The following is a 19,250-nucleotide window of genomic DNA, read 5'->3' on the forward strand; positions in this document are numbered from 1 at the left end:
GGAAGGGAGATGGTGTGTTCTTCTCATTTCCTTCTTCCTATTAGCTAAAATACCGACATGATGGCTGGAGTTCCAGAAGCTATATTGGACTACAAAGAGAAAGCCACATGCCAAAAATGACAGAGCTGCAAGATGGAAGGAACCTGGGTCCCTGATGGTTTTGTTAAGTTCGAGACTTCTTTTAAGTGAGAAAGAAATCAATTTCTAGTGTTTAAAGAATGCCATTATTTTAGATTTTCTTGCTTTAGAACAGAATTCTAACTGAAACTTCAACTTTTCCTCAGAAAACAGTCAGTTTTGGCTTTACTGTAGAAACTTACACTCATCTAGAAGAGGGATATTCCCTACATCTGTTCTGATTTGGACAGTTCTGGGATTTCTGGTGCATTTCTAAGTCATTCATAGATCAGAGGACTCTTCAGAAAGCAGTTCTTTGATGGGGGGTGGAGGCAGTTTAGAAATTTTGAAATTGTCTTTTTATTGTCATTCACCTATAAGTATTTTCTGATTTGCTTTATTTCATTCTCCTTTACACAAGGATTACTAAGTATATGTTATCTATTTATTTCTTTATGTACTTTTTCTTTATTTATTTTAGTTTCCATATGGTGGGGTTTTCGTTGCTTCATTTTGCTATTTAACTCACTGCAGTTCCAGGAACTGATTTCCTGATACTCACAGGACTAGGCTGGATCTGGATTAGATGGTATGGTAAGGCCTTTGAGTCCTCCTTATGTTGGCATTCACCCAGCTGTAGGATTTTAAAGGAAAAGGTCAAGCTCAGCCCTTCCATTGGCTCTGTGGGATTTCTTGCTCAGTTTGCCCAATCTAATAGTTTTTCCTAGTTCTAATAAGCCTCAATTTTTGATATGCAAATGTTGGCATTGTTTTCCTGAAGAAGCTCTCAATTCCTTGCTGCTTTTGTCCAATAAGAACATAGAGTGGGAGACCATTAGCATCCTGTGGGCCAGCATCCTGCTTTCCATTCCTATTGGTATTACAGACGGACTGCTTTTCCTTCCTTCCTTCAACAAATATTTATTGAGAATTCACTATGCTTCAGTGCCTGGGATGTAGCAATAAAATGGTAAATAGTACAAATAAACTTTCTTGATTCTTTCCTTTTAAAATTGTCTTCCTTTTCTTTTGTGAGGAAGATGTTCTGTTCCTCATTTCTTGATTTGAATTCTTGACTCTTATGTTTTCAGTCTTTCCTGTTTTCTAGTATGACTATAGCCATTTGTCATGTAAAAGTGCTGCTTAGCTGCAATTCAGAAATTTTGAAATTGTCTATTCATTGTCATTCACCTATAAGTATTTTCTGATTTGCTTTATTTTTTTCTCCTTTACACAAGGATTACTAAGTATGTGTTTATATATTTATTTATTCATGTACCTTTTCTTTATTTATTTTAGTTTCAATATGGTGGGGTTTTGTTACTTCATTTTGCTTTTAACCCACTGCAGTTTTCCTTCAACCATATAAATATAAATAATACATTTATATAAATAGAAGTCCCTGAAACATCTCTTCCTAATCACCACCCATGATTTCTTAGCTTCTCTCATAGATCTTTCTTCTCCTACCATTCCTTCAGTTTTATTTTCCCCCACGATTCTCATTTCTCGTGTAAATTCAGTTTAAAAATAAAGAAATATAAATAAAATAATGAAACTCATAACTCTGAGTATACAAGGGGCTTTATTAACCTAGAAATTAAAATGTGTCAGGAAGTGCAGGCTGGTTTAGACCAGTGTGACTTCTAGCTCCGAAAAGTTCACAAGGCTGTTTCTGAATTTGAATGTCATTCAAATGCTTTGGAAGACTTGTTGACTGATGTGGGAAGAATGGCAGAGGAAATGTGACAGGTTCCAAGGAAATGAAAATATCTTCTCTAATATAGGATATAATAAATGGTAATAATAATAAATTAAGTAAAAAGTTTTGGTGTGTGTTTGATTTTTTAAAGGAGTGGTTCATGATAGGAAGCTAAGTGATAAATTTCCTTGGCTGGGAAAGAGGAATCTACCTTGTCCCAGTTAACAAAATATGACCAGGTACCATAAAGGAGAGACTCATTAAAACGTTGTCCACATTCTCTGAGCAGAATGGAGAGTTTGAAGACAAACATAATTTATTGAATGTCAGATTATGTCAGGCCTATGAGTGTCATGCATTTTTACCAGTTACTTAATTGCACTGAGTCTCAATTGTATACATTTGAAATAATGTCACCTGCTCAAACATACCTAGAACTCTTTTATGTATCAGATGAGGTAAAGATGTTCTAAAAATCATGTAGTTTCAAAAAATGTAGTATATCATTACTATTACATGTCGCATAGTAATAGTAATCATCTCCTTGGAAGTAAAGGTCCACAATGACATGAAATTTGTGTTATGACATTATTTTTAAACATAATTCTTAAAAAATACTGCCCAGAGAATAGTAGATAGAAATAATAATAGCTTGCATAAATTGAGCATTTTCTCTGTGTCAGGCACTATGTTAAACAGTTTTCATGATTATATCATCACATTCTCATAATACTAACTATCGTTGCCCTTTGCAAAGAGGAAATTGAAGCTTAGGGAAGTTATGCCAACTTGCCCGGGGTAAAAGTACGTAGGGGTAATAAGTGGTGGCTCTTGAATTAAAACCAAGCCAGTCTGACTCCAGAATTCGAGCCTTTAACCAAAGTGCCCAACTGCTTCGCCAGTTTGAAATCTGAAATTTGATTAAACTAAGTGTATGAGAATCGTGGGTTTGGCCAGTGGTGACAGTTGGAAAAATAATTATTAGTTCAATATAACAAAAAGCCCAGAATTGTTATTGCCTCTGACAACCACACCTCAACTCTGGTCTAGACCTGCATGAGCCTGGTCATTCTGGGTGGGGGAAGTCAAGGAGATGGGGTGGGGTCATAGCTGCATGGAGGCTATTGTCAAGGGCCTTGCTTTTGTTTGGGGTGGTGGGTCCATCAGGCTTACTACATTACTGAAAAATTTCAGTTCAAGGACTCACTAACGAAAAGCAGACCTTGCCTTAAATGCAACAGTGATGACTCTGCCATGAACCGGGATTACGACTAATCCAAAATCCAATCCTCTGTACTCGATGATGCAAAATAAATGACAATAAAAGGGAGAGGGAGAATTAAATTTGAGTGTTCTCAGTTTGAGAACTTTCCTTTAAATACCATTTTAGAAGTATCTGAGGAGACAATATTCTCTTTTCCCAGCGTGTGGCACTCTTCTTCCATCTGATCGCCTGCCCTTCTCAGAAAACCATCGCCTGAGAACTTAAAAGTTCCTGTCTCACTTCTCAGTCTCACCTGATGACTTATTTTGTCTGGAGTCTACCTGTTAGAAGTTAAGCGAATTATTTTATTAAAGAATCTAATCTTGAAGAGAACTTAGGAAATTGGACATGTGGGGAAATTTTGAATGATCGGGTTTTAAAAATGGAGAGGGAACAAAATATAAAGCTGACCTGCCTGATGGACTTATGACCACGGATCAACAGTTTTAGAGAGAGTAGGACCACATCTTCTACTGTGATTGACTGAATGTAGGGCATGGCTGTGTGTGTGTGGTCTTTTCCACCTGGGAATCTGGAAACCTGAGCGCTTGTTTCCTCCTTGTCCCTAACTTTGTGAGTTAAGAAATAATAAACAACTCCGGCTTAGATTTTCTTTTCTTTAATATTAAGAGACTTGAGCAGATGGTATTTAAGCTTCTCTTTACAGAAATAGATAGATGATAGATGGATAGAGATAGAGATCTCTGTCTCTCTCTTGAAGTACCTTGCCACATTGAATAACGAGTCAAGTTTATATAACAGTATTCTTACTTTGCAAATTATTTGTTGAATACTGAATACTAAATGTCATAAGAAGATAAAGTTTCTGCTTTGGAAGTTTATACTGCAAAAGTCCTCTCTAAGTAGCCTGCAACATACATGAATTGACTGCACATTCACAAATTGCTTTTATTCAGCCTAGGTTCCCTAGGCTCTCTGCTATGCCTCAACCCCTTCCTTTCTATGTATGTTCTACTCTCTTACTTCCTCTGGAACCCTTATTTATCCCTCCTTAGAGTATTGCAAATGGGAGTCCTTGTGTAGGCAACTTGCTTAAAGGAAGAGAATTGCACATAAATTATAGTCTGTTTTACACTTTATTCTCGTTCCCTGTGATTCCTCTGCCCAAGTTGGGGGTGGGGAGGGTGGAAGTTGGGGAGGGGTAGGGAGTACTTCCATTTAAACAAAAGAAGTGTTTTTGTTTTAGACTTTGCAGCTGGTTTGGCTTTTGGTGGTCATAGGTTAGGGGGACATACATGTCTATAAAACTCAAATGAGGAAGATCATTCACAATCAGTGTTTAACATGCATTACTTCTTGTTCTCACAATAACTCTGCAAGATAGATTATTACAATCTTTATTTACAAATGAGGAAACCAAGGCTTAATGAGTTAAATAAGTTGTCTATGGTGGCAACATTAGTGAGTGGCTGAACTAGAGTTGTGGCCAGGTTCACTGACAGCAGGGTATGGCACCCCACAGGTACGGGGTGTTTGGTGAACAAATTCAAGAGAGCAGAGGTTGTGGGGTGCCTTCTTGAATTTATTCACCAAACACCCTGAACATTAGATCATTGATCAGAAAGAGAAGACATCTAATTACTGTCTACAGTGGAACTTTAGCTTCCTAACCATCATATCAAAGAATTTCAGAAAGAAAATTTAATTTTTTTGCTGAATTGTAGGAAGAAAATGATTCATATTACTTATTTAACTAATATCCTAACTTGGTTTCCCCACACAGTTGATGATATTGTTTCTTGAAGCATCTGAATTGAATTTAGCAGTATGACTATGTAAAAGAATCACTTTTCACATCTCACTGATATTAATATGGGAGTGAATTCACTATAACCACGATAAATTCTGAAGCTAAAGGGCATGCTAAGAGAATTAAATTCAACCCTGGCTTGGCCTCTTATTACTTTTGACCTTCAGTGACAATATATCCATGAATATGAACACATACACCTTACTTATTTCACGCAGTAAAGAATAAAATTAATAAGGTTACAAACAAACAAAAAAAGAATGTCCCAGAAGCTTTTAATGCTGTTCTAAGATAACTTCTTTAATTTGATTTTGGCCCTTATCACCATTATTAATTGTTTTTAACTTTCTTTTTTTTTTTATAAATATATTTCATTTATTTTTATTTTTGGCTGCATTGGGTCTTCGTTGCGGTGCGTGGGCTTCTCATTGCAGTGGCTTCTCTTATTGCGGAGCACGGCGTGCGGGCTTCAGTAGTTGTGGCGCACGGGCTTAGTTGCTCCGCGGCATGTGGGATCTGCCCGGGCCAGGGCTCGAACCTGTATCCCCTGCATTGGCAGGTGGATTCTTAACCACTGCGCCACCAGGGAAGCCCATTAACTTTCTTTTTTGATTTGTATTCTTTCCTCATTTTGAAGTCCAATGAGGGATGAACTCAAGGGATGGACTTAGACATACATCATCAGTGTTCAATCATATCTGTATCATTTCACTGGGCAACAGTTCTAATGCAAAATTAATGGCACATGATAGTGGCAGGAAGATGTAGATTGCTTTAATTAGTGCCATAAATTGTCTAAGTATCTGTACATAAGAATCAAATGGGATTTACATTCAGCCTCCCAAGTTTCCTTACATGATCTAATTTTTAAGATTTATTTCATGTTTTACTTATTTAACTTTGTCATTACTTGGGATATAAAGGCTTAGTAAATCAAGACAACAAACATTATCTACATGACATAATCTGCCTCTGGAACTATTGCAAAATGGTCAATTCTAGAAGTGTTGCTGCTGGAATATTTTAATAAGCCAAGCTACATTTTATGATTTGAATGCCAATTGTAAATATATGAACTAGATACAGTTCATGGCATCTTTGGGATATAAACAGAGCTTTAACATGAATAATTTAGTTAAAACTCCTATGTAAAACTGAAGTTAGTTACGGGTGCTAATGGACTTTCTCTAGGAATCTTTGCTAGTCACAAAGGGAAATTGCTGGGAGGATCTAAAACTGTGGCCTTAATCTAATAAAAACAACTGTTTCCTTACTCTCATCCCTCCTCTATAGTTTCTGCTGCCCCAAGTGGAGTTGATAATGTTGTGGGATTGACTTGGAAGACAAGATGAATGGACTTGGAAGAGAAGCTACAGATCCTCTTACGAACTCTTTTTTGATTTAACAGGTGAGAAAAACCGAGGCTCAGAATCCAATTAGGCAGCCTTCTGATTCCCAGTCCCTTGTTCTCTTTTCTACTCTCCTCTACTTCTGTTTAGCACCTTCAAACCACACAAGGTTAACAGCTTATTTGATGCATTGTCACTAACTGTCTGCTTTCTACACAACCTAAATGAGGTTTCTAACAGGTTGTTGAAGAGCTGCACAGCTCTTGTTTCTACCTATAATAACAAAATTCCCCTAAAGTAAAAGATCCCTTACTCAAAAGCTATGAGAGCCAGAAATATGTATTTCTTGTTATGCAGTAACAAGTTTTGAGAAAAGAAAAATAAACTTTTTAGGTGGCTTCAAATACCACTACACTCTGTTAGGATAGATTTTTCCTAGCTTACTCCCGTTCATCTCTTTAGGAATTTAGACTTTAAATTTTAACAGTGTTTGACTTCTATGATAATTTCATGATATTTAATGATAAGACTCTCAGGCCATTGCACACTTGAAAAATCTATATAATGCATTTTGGACTTCATAGACTCTTGGAACTAGGAAGATATTGTGGCGTAAATAATAAAATGTAAAACAAATCCACTAAGGTATACTTCTCTGTTGGATGACATACCTACTAGCAAACCACTTTTTAAGAAATGTTAAGTACTCTTTAATGACATATGACTAAGAGGGCCCATTTTAAAATACCATTCGATATGTACTTAGTAGCAAATCAAAATCAAATGATTCCAGTGTCAAGGATGCCCCCTTTTCATATTCTATTATGTACATAATTGAAATTTGAAAGGGAAAAGTTTGTTTTTCTCAAAGAATGCTACATTTACTTTGAGCTCTAAGTGATTTGTAAAAACAGATAGGAGTACCAAAGTACTTTCCAGGTAAATGAATTACATGCTAATTTTTAAAAGGTAATGTCTTCTAAACTATTTGTCTTATAATTTTTAGTATACAAAGTAACTATTCTGGGTAGCATCAGGGAAAAATGAGATGTGTGAAAAAAGTGGTTCCCTGCATGATAGGATATACATTAATAGGAACAGACAGAGGAAAAGCAAAGGGGCACATTGTGTCCTGAGCACCACAGCTCTCTATGTTTTAAGCCTCTCATCTAGGTCAATTGAAGCGCTAGCCATCACAGACCTTCCCTGGGTAGTGGAATCAGGGGGAGGACCCTGACCAGGACAGCCAGCCACAGGCTCCCAGCCAGGCTTCCTTTCACCTCTCCTTCCCTCTTCTCCTTCCCTTCTTCTCCCTTCTTCTTCCTTTCTTCTCCATCCTATGATGGTACTCTTTATGGCGTTTCTCTTGGCTAATTCCTGGAATAGGTTGCCCTGGTTGGACTTTTTATAAGAAGCTATTTGAGAATGAAAACAAGGTCCTTTGTTTTTAAATTTCATTTGATCAGATGGTGCCTTGTAGAGATGATGCCTTAATGGTGGTATTTTAAGCATCCTGGGGAGGACGTAGGTGAGACATTTAAAAATACAGGCTTTCCTGGTTCCTCTACTCAAATTATACAGTCAGCCACCATAGCAAGCTGATCAGTTCCAATAATGTGAATCTCCCAGGCAATTTGTATTTTCATTCATTTATTCATCCAACAAAAATTTACTGAATGCTGACAAAGGGCCAGAGACTGTCCGAGGTGTTGGGCCAACAGCAATGAACAAGATAGGCAAAATCTTTGCCTTCATGGAACTTATAATATGACAAGTGAGATACATGTGATGCATATAATGAAATGCGAAGGACAGGTTGTTATGGGAACACAGGACAGGGAGAGCTAACGTACCTGAAGAGGCAGAGAAAGACTCTGGGATGAAGTAATAAGCCAGAAACAAGGGCTGACCAGGTAAGTTAGCCACCCAACAGAGCCCCAAATGCCTGCTATCTTGCTAGCCAAAGACATTTCTCTGCTTTCTGTCAGGCTGTTCTCGTCATTCCCAGCCTAATGATGGTTGGCACAGAAATGAGAGAAACCATAACCTTTGCTGAGGACTGACATTTATACTTCACTTTCTGTTATTTACTTGGTTGATTTGGCGTGTGCTTCATTAAAGAGTAGAAACTTAGGACATTTTTTGTAAATGTGGTAGGTCTTCTGATCAGTTTTCATTAGTCTGAGATGAAACTGAAGGTTTGGGAAATAGATAAGTACTTAGAATTATAAAAGATTAATATATAGTAGGGGCTGAGCCAGAAAGAATGCTGAAAAATAAGGCAAAGTCAGAATATTTACTTAAAACACGACTAAACAGTTCAAAGACTAAATTCAGAAAAGAAGACCTTTTAAATGACCTGGTAAGAATTATAATTCACTTTTCATTGGACACTCCACACTAAAATACACACACAACACACACATACAACTCTCTCAATGACTATGTGTTTTTCTTAAGGTTAGAATGGTGCTTTAGTAATAGGAATATTTTAAACATTGTGCTGTTAGAAATTTTTGTTTTAAAACAAAGTCAATATTCTTTAAACAAATACTATCTGGATAGCTGCAGGTGGCACTCTGCCACGCGCTAGAAATGAGGAAGGGCACAGGACAAAAGCAGTCCTGCCTCTGCACTGCTTGCAATGTATTTTGATTGTTTTACTCAAACTCAAGAGTGTTTTCACTGCTCTAAAAACTTTCAAATATGCTCTTTTATTGGAAAACTTCAAGACATTATTCTAAAATAATAGCATGTAAAATTTTGTCATCTACTTCATCTTAAGTGTTCTATAAAATACTCTCAAGTTCAAACGAGTACGGTTTTCATTTGACCAATCCACCCAATAAGCACTAGATTGCTAAGAATTTTATACAGTACCTACTTTTCACCGCTCAAGGGCTGACACACTGGTCTACTAGATTATTTCTTATATGACTGTACCATTAACAGATTTCAGGAAGTTTATTTTCTTTATTGGACCCATTGTTTCTTTAATGCCTTTTAAAAAAATTATTAATTCTTGTTAGGTAGCAATCACAAGTCAGGCCCTCTCCTATGTCTGTCTCTTTTGCTTCTGTATGCGCCATTTTTTCTGAGTTTGAACTCTAAGAAGAAAAGCATCATCATTTTTTACTCCACTCAGCACAAGTTTTGTAGGTGAAAGCAAGATACTCTGAGCAGAAAGCTAATTCAAGTAAGATTAAGTATTGTGAAGAAGAAGCTATATAGACCTCCTTTTAGAAAATATTTAATGAGTGTAAGACAAGTGTATATAGGAGGCACTAGTTAAAATATGAAGGAGTTAGTTTTAGAAAAGGCAGGTGCTAATTTTAACAAGGGAATAAAACAATCTGTGAAACTCATTCATTTTAATGACTGGTATAGACCTCCAGTAATCTTTACATCAGGGTTGTTAAACTCTGCCCTGCAGGACAAATCTGGCCCATGGTCGCTTTTTGTAAATAAAGTTATAGTGGGACACAGCCTTGCCCATTCCTTCATGTACTGCCTATGGCTGCTTTTACACTATAATGTCAGAGTTGAGTAGCTGCAGCAAAAACTATATCACCCACAAAGCTGAAAATATATACTATCTGCCACTTTACAGAAAAACGCCTACTCTAAATAATTTTGCTTTGTTTCTCCTTCTTTGATTGACAGTAGATCAACTTCTACTATTCAAAGACAGCTGTCCAACAGAAGCCTTCAGTGTTATATAAAATTGGGCAAAAGAATCAGATTTATAAACCGATCATGAATTATATTGCCTTTTACTACAGACAGTAAGTTATATGATATACGAACCCAACTGATCTCTGCAAAATTATCTGGAACTCAGATGCAGGGAGGCAAAAGTTTGTAAAAATGCAAACTTCAGAGAAATATTGTGTCTCATTATGAAGCGAAATAATTCAGAAATACCTCTGTGATTTTTTTCACAAACACAGATAGATATAATGATTACACCCTCAGGCAGCAATCTATTTCAAAAAGAATAGGCTATGAGGATAAGTACATCTGCTTTGAATTCTTATTGATTTTCTAAGTCAGTGTTTATACAACAAATGACCTGATTACTTGCAAATGTCAACTTCATCTAGGACTCAAGTAGAAAAAAATGCTAATTGAATGACTATTGCGAAATGTATGTTTCATAGGTTTGTACATGACCCAGGCTTAATCCATCAAAAATCATCTTCCTGTCTAAATTATTTACCTTTCCAACCTATGGTTTTTTTGATGAGCATCTTTATATTCCTATTCCTTATATAGCTTTCTTTTCTTTATAGTCCTATAACCTCATGCCTGAGCTTGATACGTGGGTATATGATAAAATAACAATACTAACCTATATCAAATTATATCAAATATAAATTATTATAGCTTATACAGAGCATGTGAATATTATCTGATCCCCTCAACAACTCCTTGAGATAGAGCAGATATCCTCAATTTGTATGAAGAAACTGAAGCAGAGAGAAGGTAAATTCTTTGTCTATAGTTTAATAATAATAAGTAGAATCAGTACAAAAAGCAGGTTTTTTCCCTACATCCAGGGCTTATGTCTTTGAATCTACTGCCTTCTCAGACAGAGAATCAGGTTATTTTTAATCTGTGAAATGTCATGATATATAACCATTATGTTTATTACTATTACTGTCATTCATAATGCAATAGTTGGTTTTCCCACTGTGAACACAGGCTAAAATTTGAGTGTTGAGAGGATCACAATAAATAGCTATGTTAAAAATATTTGTATAACTTGTAACTCTGATTTAATCAGGCACCATACTTTATTTTCATGGAACTAGTTTAAGGGTTCCCTGAGAGAATCAATGGGTTGGGTGGGATCATTATAGAAATTCCATTTGTATATTATTTTATTACCTCTATAAAGCAAATTGTATACATTTGCAAGATAGCAGCAGATTTTTAAGGAGTAAGGGTGAGACACAAAGGCCAATGATATTTAATTAAATTTGTAAGCTCATTTCCTTCTTTCTTTCCTTCTTTTTTTTTTTTTTTTTAAACTGAAGTATGATTGACCTACAACACTATGTTAGTTCCAGGTGCACAACATAGTGATTCAATAGGAGTTACATGGTTTCAGGTCTTATGTTCAAGTCTTTAATCTATTTTGAATTTATTTTTGTTTACGGTGTGAGAAAGTAGTCCAGTTTGATTATTTTGCATGTAGCTGTCCAGTTTTTCCAACACCATGTATTGAAGAGGTCATCTTTCCCCCATTGTACATTCTTGCCTCCTTTGTCATAGATTAATTGACTATATAAGTGTGGGTTCATTTCTGGACTCCCTATTCTGTTCTACAGACCTATCTGTCTGTTTTTGTACTAATACCATACTGTTTTAATTACTGTACCTTTGTAGTATAGTTTGAAATCAGGGAGCATGATAACTCTAGCTTTGTTCTTCTTTCTCAAGATTGCTTTAGCTATTCAGAGCCTTTTGTGTTTTGTGTTCCATACAAATTTTAGAGTTATTTGTTCTAGTTCTATGAAAAATGCCATTGGTATTTTGATAAGGATTGCATTGAATCTGTAGATTGTCTTGGGTAGATGATCATTTTAATAATATTAATTCTTCCAATCCATGAGCAAGGTATGTCTTTCTATTTGTCTTCGTTGTCTTCTATTTCTTTAATCACTGTCTTATAGTTTTCTGAGTACAAGTCTTTTACCTCCTTGGTTAGATTTATTCCTAGGTATTTTATTCTTTTTGATGCAATCCTAAATGCAACTGTTTTCTTAATTTCTCTTTCTGATAGTTCATTGTTAGTATATAGAAATACAACAGATTTCTGTATACTAATTTTTTTTTTTTTTTTTTTTTTTTAGATTCCATATATATGTGTTAGCATACGGTATTTGTTTTTCTCTTTCTGACTTACTTCACTCTGTATGACAGTCTCTAGGTCCATCCACCACCTCACTACAAATAACTCAGTTTTGTTCCTTTTTATGGCTGAGTAATATTCCATTGTATATATGTGCCACATCTTCTTTATCCATTCATCCGATGATGGACACTTAGGTTGCTTCCATGTCCTGGCTATTGTAAATAGAGCTTCAATGAACATTGTGGTACATGACTCTTTTTGAAGTATGGTTTTCTCAGGGTATATGCCCAGTAGTGGGATTGCTGGGTCGTATGGTAGTTCTATTTTTAGTTTTTTAAGGAACCTCCATACTGTTCTCCACAGTGGCTGTATCAATTTACATTCCCACCAACAGTGCAAGAGGGTTCCCTTTTCTCCACACCCTCTCCAGCATTTATTGTTTGTAGATGTTTTGATGATGGCCATTCTGACCGGTGTGAGATGATATCTCATTGTAGTTTTGATTTGCATTTCTCTAATGATTAATGATGTTGAGCATTCTTTCATGTGTCTGTTGGCAATCTGTATATCTTCTTTGGAGAAATGTCTATTTAGGTCTTCTGCCCATTTTTGGATTGGGTTGTTTGTTTTTTTGATATTGAGCTGCATGAGTTGCTTGTATGTTTTGGAGATTAATCCTTTGTCAGTTGCTTCATTAGCAAATACTTTCTCCAATTCTGAGGGTTGTCTTTTCGTCTTGTTTCTGGTTTCCTTTGCTGTGCAAAAACTTTTAAGTTTCATTAGGTCCCATTTGTTTATTTTTGTTTTTATTTCCATTTCTCTAGGAGGTGGGTCAAAAAGGATCTTGCTATGATTTATGTCATAGAGTGTTCTGCCTAGGTTTTCCTCTAAGAGTTTGATGGTGTCTGGCTTTACATTTAGGTCTTTAATCAATTTTGAGTTTAGTTTTGTGTATGGTGTTTGTTAGGGAGTGTTCTAATTTCATTCTTTTACCTGTAGTTGTCCAGTTTTCCCAGCACCACTTATTGAAGAGTCTGTCTTTTCTCCACTGTATATGCTTGCCTCCTTTATCAAAGATAAGGTGACCATATGTGCATGGGTTTATCTCTGGGCTTTCTATCCTGTTCCATTGATCTATATTTCTGGTTTTGTTCCGGTACCATACTGTCTTGCTTACTGTAGCTTTGTAGTATAGTCTGAAGTCAGGGAGCCTGATTCCTCCTCCTCCATTTTTCGTTCTCAAGATTGCTTTGGCTATTCAGGGTCTTTTGTGTTTCCATACAAAATGTGAAAGTTTTTGTTCTAGTTCTGTGAAAGATGCCAGTGGTAGTTTGATAGGGATTGCATTGAATCTGTAGATTGCTTTTGGTAGTAGAGTCATTTACACAATGTTGATTCTTCCAATCCAAGAACATGGTATATCTCTCCATCTATTTGTATCATCTTTAATTTCTTTCATCAGTGTCTTATAATTTTCTGCATAGAGGTCTTTTGTCTCCTTAGGTAGGTTTATTCCTAGATATTTTATTCTTTTTGTTGCAATGGTAAATGGTTGGTTTTCCCACTGTGTTTTCTTAATTTCATTTTCAGATTTTTCATTATTAGTGTATAGGAATGCAAGAGATTTCTGTGCATTAATTTTGTATCCTGCTACTTTACCAAATTCATTGATTAGCTCTAGTAGTTTTCTGGTAGCATCTTTAGGATTCTCTATGTATAGTATCATGTCATCTGCAAACAGTGACAGCTCTACTTCTTCTTTTCCAATTTGGACTCCTTCTATTTCTTTTTCTTCTCTGACTTCTGTGGCTAAAACTTTCAAAACTATGTTGAATAATAGTGGTGAGAGTGGGCAACCTTGTCTTGTTCCGGATCTTAGTGGAAATTGTTTAAGTTTTTTACCATTGAGGACGATGTTTGCTGTGGGTTTGTCATATATGGTCTTTATTATGTTGAGGAAAGGTCCCTCTATGCCTACTTTCTGGAGGGTTTTTTTCCTAAATGGGTGTTGAATTTTGTCGAAAGCTTTCTCTGCATCTATTGAGATGATCATATGGTTTTTCTCCTTCAGTTTTTAGTATGGTGTATCACATTTGTTGATTTGAGTATATTGAAGAATCCTTGCATTCCTGGGATAAACCCCACTTGATCATAGTGTATGATCCTTTTAATGTGCTGTTGGATTCTGTTTGCTAGTATTTTGTTGAGGATTTTTGCATCTGTGTTCATCAGTGATACTGGCCTGTAGTTTTCTATACTAATTTTGTATCCTGCAACTTTACTGTATCCATTTATTAGTTCTAATTGTCTTTTGATGATGTGTCTAGGATTTTCTATATATGGTATCATGTCAACTGCAAACAGTGACAGTTTTACTTCTTCCTTTCCAATTTGGATTCCTTTACTTTATTTATTTATTTATTTATTTATTTATTTATTTATTTATTTATCTTGTCCAGTTGCTGTGGCTAGGACTTCCAATACTATGTTGAATAAAAATGGCAAGAGTGGACATCCTTGTCTTGTTTCTGATCTTAGAGGAAATGCTTTCAGCTTTTTATCATTGATTATGATGTTAGCTGTGGGCTTGTCATATATGCCCTTTATTATGTTGCGTTATGTTCCCTCTATGTCCACTTTGTTGAGAGATTTATCATAAATGGATATTGAATTTTATCAAAAGCTTTTTCTTTGCAGCAACTGAAATAATCATATGATTTTTATTTTTCAATTTGTTAATGTATTGTATCACATGGATTGATTGATGATGGTGTGTGATTCTTTTAACATGTTACTGAATTTGATTTACTAATATTTTGTTAAGAATTCTTGCACCTATGTTCATCAGTGATATTGGTTTATAATTTTCTTTTTTTGTATGTTATGTCTTTGGTCTTGGTATCAGGGTAATGCTGGCCTTGTAGAATGAATTCAGAAGCATTCCTTCCTCTTCAATATTTTGGGAATAGCTTCTTTAAATGTTTGGTATGTAAGCACATTTCTTATGTAAGCTAGTATATCCTTCTTTGTAGCTTCATGTTATAGCCCCAGAATTTTTATTATTCTCCTTTATCATTAAAGAACACTTGAGCATATATTGATTGAATATGCTCCTATAATAAATATGCATATTTTCATTATTCTATGATTTATATATGTATTTATAGTCTAATACATTATGCAAATTTTAAATAAAAATGAAATAGAAACAAAATAGTATGAGAAAATAATTTTAAATTAGTTTCTAATTTTAGCTATTTGCAGTCATCCTGTCTCTTCCCTTCCCCCGTAAACAAAAACAAAAACAAAAACAAAAACAAAACTGAACCCATACGGATTGCTTGACTGCGATTTTTGGAAGGGAAGAAATGTGATTAAAAGTAGATCAGTGTTTTCTTCCTTAATTTCTATGTAGCTCTTTGTGACACTTATTACTACTGGTTATCATAGCTGAGGAAGATTCCCATAATTGTATGCAAACCCGAATAAAACAAGTGCTTTATTGGCTGCTTTACTAACTCAGGATACTATTATTTTTAAATGTCAGTCACAAATTAAATAAAGGGCTTATTTGGTGATTTTATCAGTAAATTTATATAGTCCTTAAGGTCAATTGTTTATTCATGCAAAACAATCAGATTTTGTACAATTTTAATAAATTAGTTCAAAATCCACTGAAATTCCTCACTTGAAAAATTTTTAAATGAGTCAGATAATTTTATGTCCAGGTGATTTTTTCCAATGTTTTTGCACATTGCACACAAAGTTTTATTAATTTATTTCTGCATCCAATCATGTAATAATGGAAATTTCTCCAAACATCCATTTTCAACATACTCTTTCTACAGCACAGATATTTTTTAAAAACCAATTACTTCTTCAGTGATTTAAAAAAAGTCTTCTTTACAATAAGGAGATGGAAAAAGATCTTTTATTTTTTTCCCCAAATACATCCTAGGTAACATTAGCTTACGAGATCATTACTTGTCACCTCCTTGCCCCCATGTGGCTAACAAAGACAGAAGAAGAAGTCAGCTCTGCCATTTTTTTGGTTGACTGCTTTTGTTTATATGTGTAATAATAATGATATTATGTTCAATCCCTAGTTTCTTGGAAAAAAATTTTATGGACCTTCCCCATTTTAAAAATAAGTATTACTTTAATTAAAACCACATAATATAATTTACTAAACCACTTAACTGGCTAGCTTTAAACCCGTGGGACTCTTACTCTTCCATCAGGATAATTCTCTTCTTTATGTTATAGAGGTCTGAGTGAGCCTGACAGCATCAGCTTTATATTAATATTAGCTGAGCTTAATTTTGTATTTTTTCATAACAGTTAAATATACAACAGCGTTCCAAAATTTTCTTCTCTTGTTCTAGTCTAGTAGACGACCTTATACATCAATGTATGCACACAGCCCATTTTGGAGCAAACATGGATCCATGGTTCTACTGGTGAGACAATTGTAGTTGACTACAGAGCATTTGAAATGCAGATGCCTAAGCACTGACACTAAGCCTCTGGAATCAGATCCAAGGGTTGGAACTCCACTTCATTTAATGTATGAATCTAGAGCTTATGGAACACCAGGTCCTGGGGCAACAGTGTATGCCCCCATTCTGGTACCCTTTTGAGTAACTGCAGGAACTTTGGCAGCACTGGAGTTTGTCATACCTCAGAGCCTAGAGAATTGTAATGACCTGTTGTACCCTAGGATTATCTCTGTGACAGCTGGAGAAAATGAGTCCTGAGTTTTCAAAAATACTTCCAGCAAGATAGTAGCAAAGCTGGTCCAAAGGTGATGACAAACACGACTGCTGCTTTCATTTAGAGCTCTTACTCTTAAACCAGGCTAATTAATGCATGAAGTCACTACAGCTTTCTGTCAAAGTGAACTTTACTTGAACCTGTTTCAAAGGAAAATACAAGGGGCTGACATGGATGCATAAAATTTTGATAATTTGGACATTAAAAAGAGCCAGATGTCCTTTCATTAAATATATACTCCTATTCTGAGCACAGTCAGTATTAAAGGAGGTGAGTAGGGATGGGAACATTCAAAACAGAAGCAATAACACAGTGTAGTTGTTGCTGGAACATTTTTAGTTCTTGGATATGATTACAGGTGTATCTTTGATGCTGGAAATTGAAATTATTTTATACAAAGTTGTTAAATATCTATGTCTAAGAAAAAAACAAGTTGTGTTACAGTTAATGATATGTACCTTTTGTCAGAGACTAGCCAGATGTTTACCAAAGGCATTTATTTTTCTTTCTGGATAAGCAGTTAGGCTACAAATCCCATTCTCCCTTGCAGTCAGGTCTGGTCATGTGACTGAATTATAGCCAATGGAATATCAGTGGAAGAATGGGTGCTACTTTAAGGCTTGGGCTATAGAATCTTTCTGTGCATGATTATTTCTTCCTCTGTCTGTTAGCCAGCTTCTGAGAACCTGGCAAAGACCTTGGAGATGGCCTAGTTGTAAGATGGAAGGAGCTGGGTCCCTGAATCACTGATTAGAAGATTCCGCAGTAAACACGTCATTGGACTGTGATGGACTCTGTATGGATGTCCAGTGGATTGTGCTAAGCCACTGAGAGCTGTCTGGTTACGCAGCAAGACATTCTGCTGGCTGACACACCGTGTACCAGTCCCTTTCTCTTCTGCAAGCTCATGCCACATCAGTGCCATGTACAAAAAAGAAATGGTCAATTGTATTTAAAGAGATGGAAGATACTATCCTTGAGTGGTAACTTGAAAAATCACAAGGTGAAGAGCAGTGTTATGTACAGGAGGACAATTCTTCTAAAAAGGAATTTGGAGTTTTGGGTAAGACAACTTTGAATTTATAAAATTGATTTTTTTATGTAGAATAATATGAAACACAATAAAACCCCTTCCTTCTCCTTCCAGACGTACCATCTCCTTCTTGGTTTGTTATGGTGTACAAAGGCCCCTTTAGCTTAAGAGGTTATCTTCAGAAATCTGGTACTAAAACACATATTTTAACTAAAAGGGAACAAAGTTATGGGGACCACCTTTTTTCTAAAATACTGCGCATGTGTTCATTTATCCTAGGAGCCTGTCACTTTGGAAATCAGAGAGTAGAATATCTAAATATACAGAAATCCTTTAGCGGGATTTCTCTTTATTAATATCCAAATAAAAAGCTTGAGCTTCCAGTCTACATTTTGTGAGAAGTCTCCACGCTCTCTCAAAGTATGGAATTTCACAGGGGATTATATTATTGGGTTTATTCCTTAGTCCATATTTCTGATAATGCTGAGTTATTAATCATGTCAATTGTTGCCTCATTTCCTTGGCTGTCTTCTTTTCTTCACACCATTCTGGGTACCATTCTTCCTTCCACTCTTCTTTAATTCCTCAAAATAATAATGTAAAACTTTTGAGTGCATCTGATTGTGAAGACAATGATACTTTGCCCTGCTGACATCATGGATAAGTGGAAACTTCTTTCAGTAAATAGAGAGAACAATCACTACATCCTGAGATAAGTCCAAACAGCAAAACAAAACCAAAAGCAACAGCAGCAACAACAAAATAGGTTTCTGGGGCTTCCCTGGTGGCGCAGTGGTTGAGAATCTGCCTGCCGATGCAGGGGACACGGGTTCGAGCCCTGGTGTGGGAAGATCCCACGTGCCGTGGAGCAGCTGGGCCCGTGAGCCACAATTACTGAGCCTGCGCGTCTGGAGCCTGTGCTCCGCAACAAGAGAGGCCGCGATAGTGAGAGGCCCGCGCACCGCGATGAAGAGTGGCCCCCGCTTGCCTCGACTAGAGAAAGCCCTCGCACAGAAACGAAGACCCAACACAGCCATAAATAAATAAATAAACAAATACTTTAAAAAAAAATAGGTTTCTGATTGAATTCTAGTCTTCCGAAGAAATGAAAACTCTAGCATTCACCTTAAGTTGCTGACTTCCTAACACAAAGAGCTTTATTCCTGAATTTTGCAATGTAGTACCTGATGATATGAAGACATTTGTGGGTCTGACATTCATGTAAGAAAATTGTTTTACATTATGAATAGATGAAGTCTAAACTCGGTAATATGGTTAAACTTTTATAATAAAGTATGTTTTATTTTTTATTTTTAACGTCTTTATTAGAGTATAATTGCTTTACAATGGCATGTCAGTTTCTGCTTTATAACAAAGTGAA

General features: G+C 35.8%; 1 long non-coding RNA gene across 2 annotated transcripts in view; it reads left to right on the top strand.

The window, feature by feature from the left end:
- The window catches only part of LOC133089645 (uncharacterized), a 96,785-nt gene that overhangs the window by 74,709 nt on the left and 2,826 nt on the right, over positions 1-19,250 (top strand). For both annotated transcript variants that reach the window (XR_009700729.1, XR_009700730.1), the window contains 2 exons: positions 6,148-6,262; positions 17,508-17,899. This is a non-coding gene — a long non-coding RNA (uncharacterized LOC133089645). The remainder of the gene's footprint in view (positions 1-6,147; positions 6,263-17,507; positions 17,900-19,250) is intronic.

This window comes from Eubalaena glacialis, chromosome 4 (genome assembly GCF_028564815.1).
Source record: "Eubalaena glacialis isolate mEubGla1 chromosome 4, mEubGla1.1.hap2.+ XY, whole genome shotgun sequence".
Lineage (NCBI taxonomy): Eukaryota > Metazoa > Chordata > Mammalia > Artiodactyla > Balaenidae > Eubalaena > Eubalaena glacialis.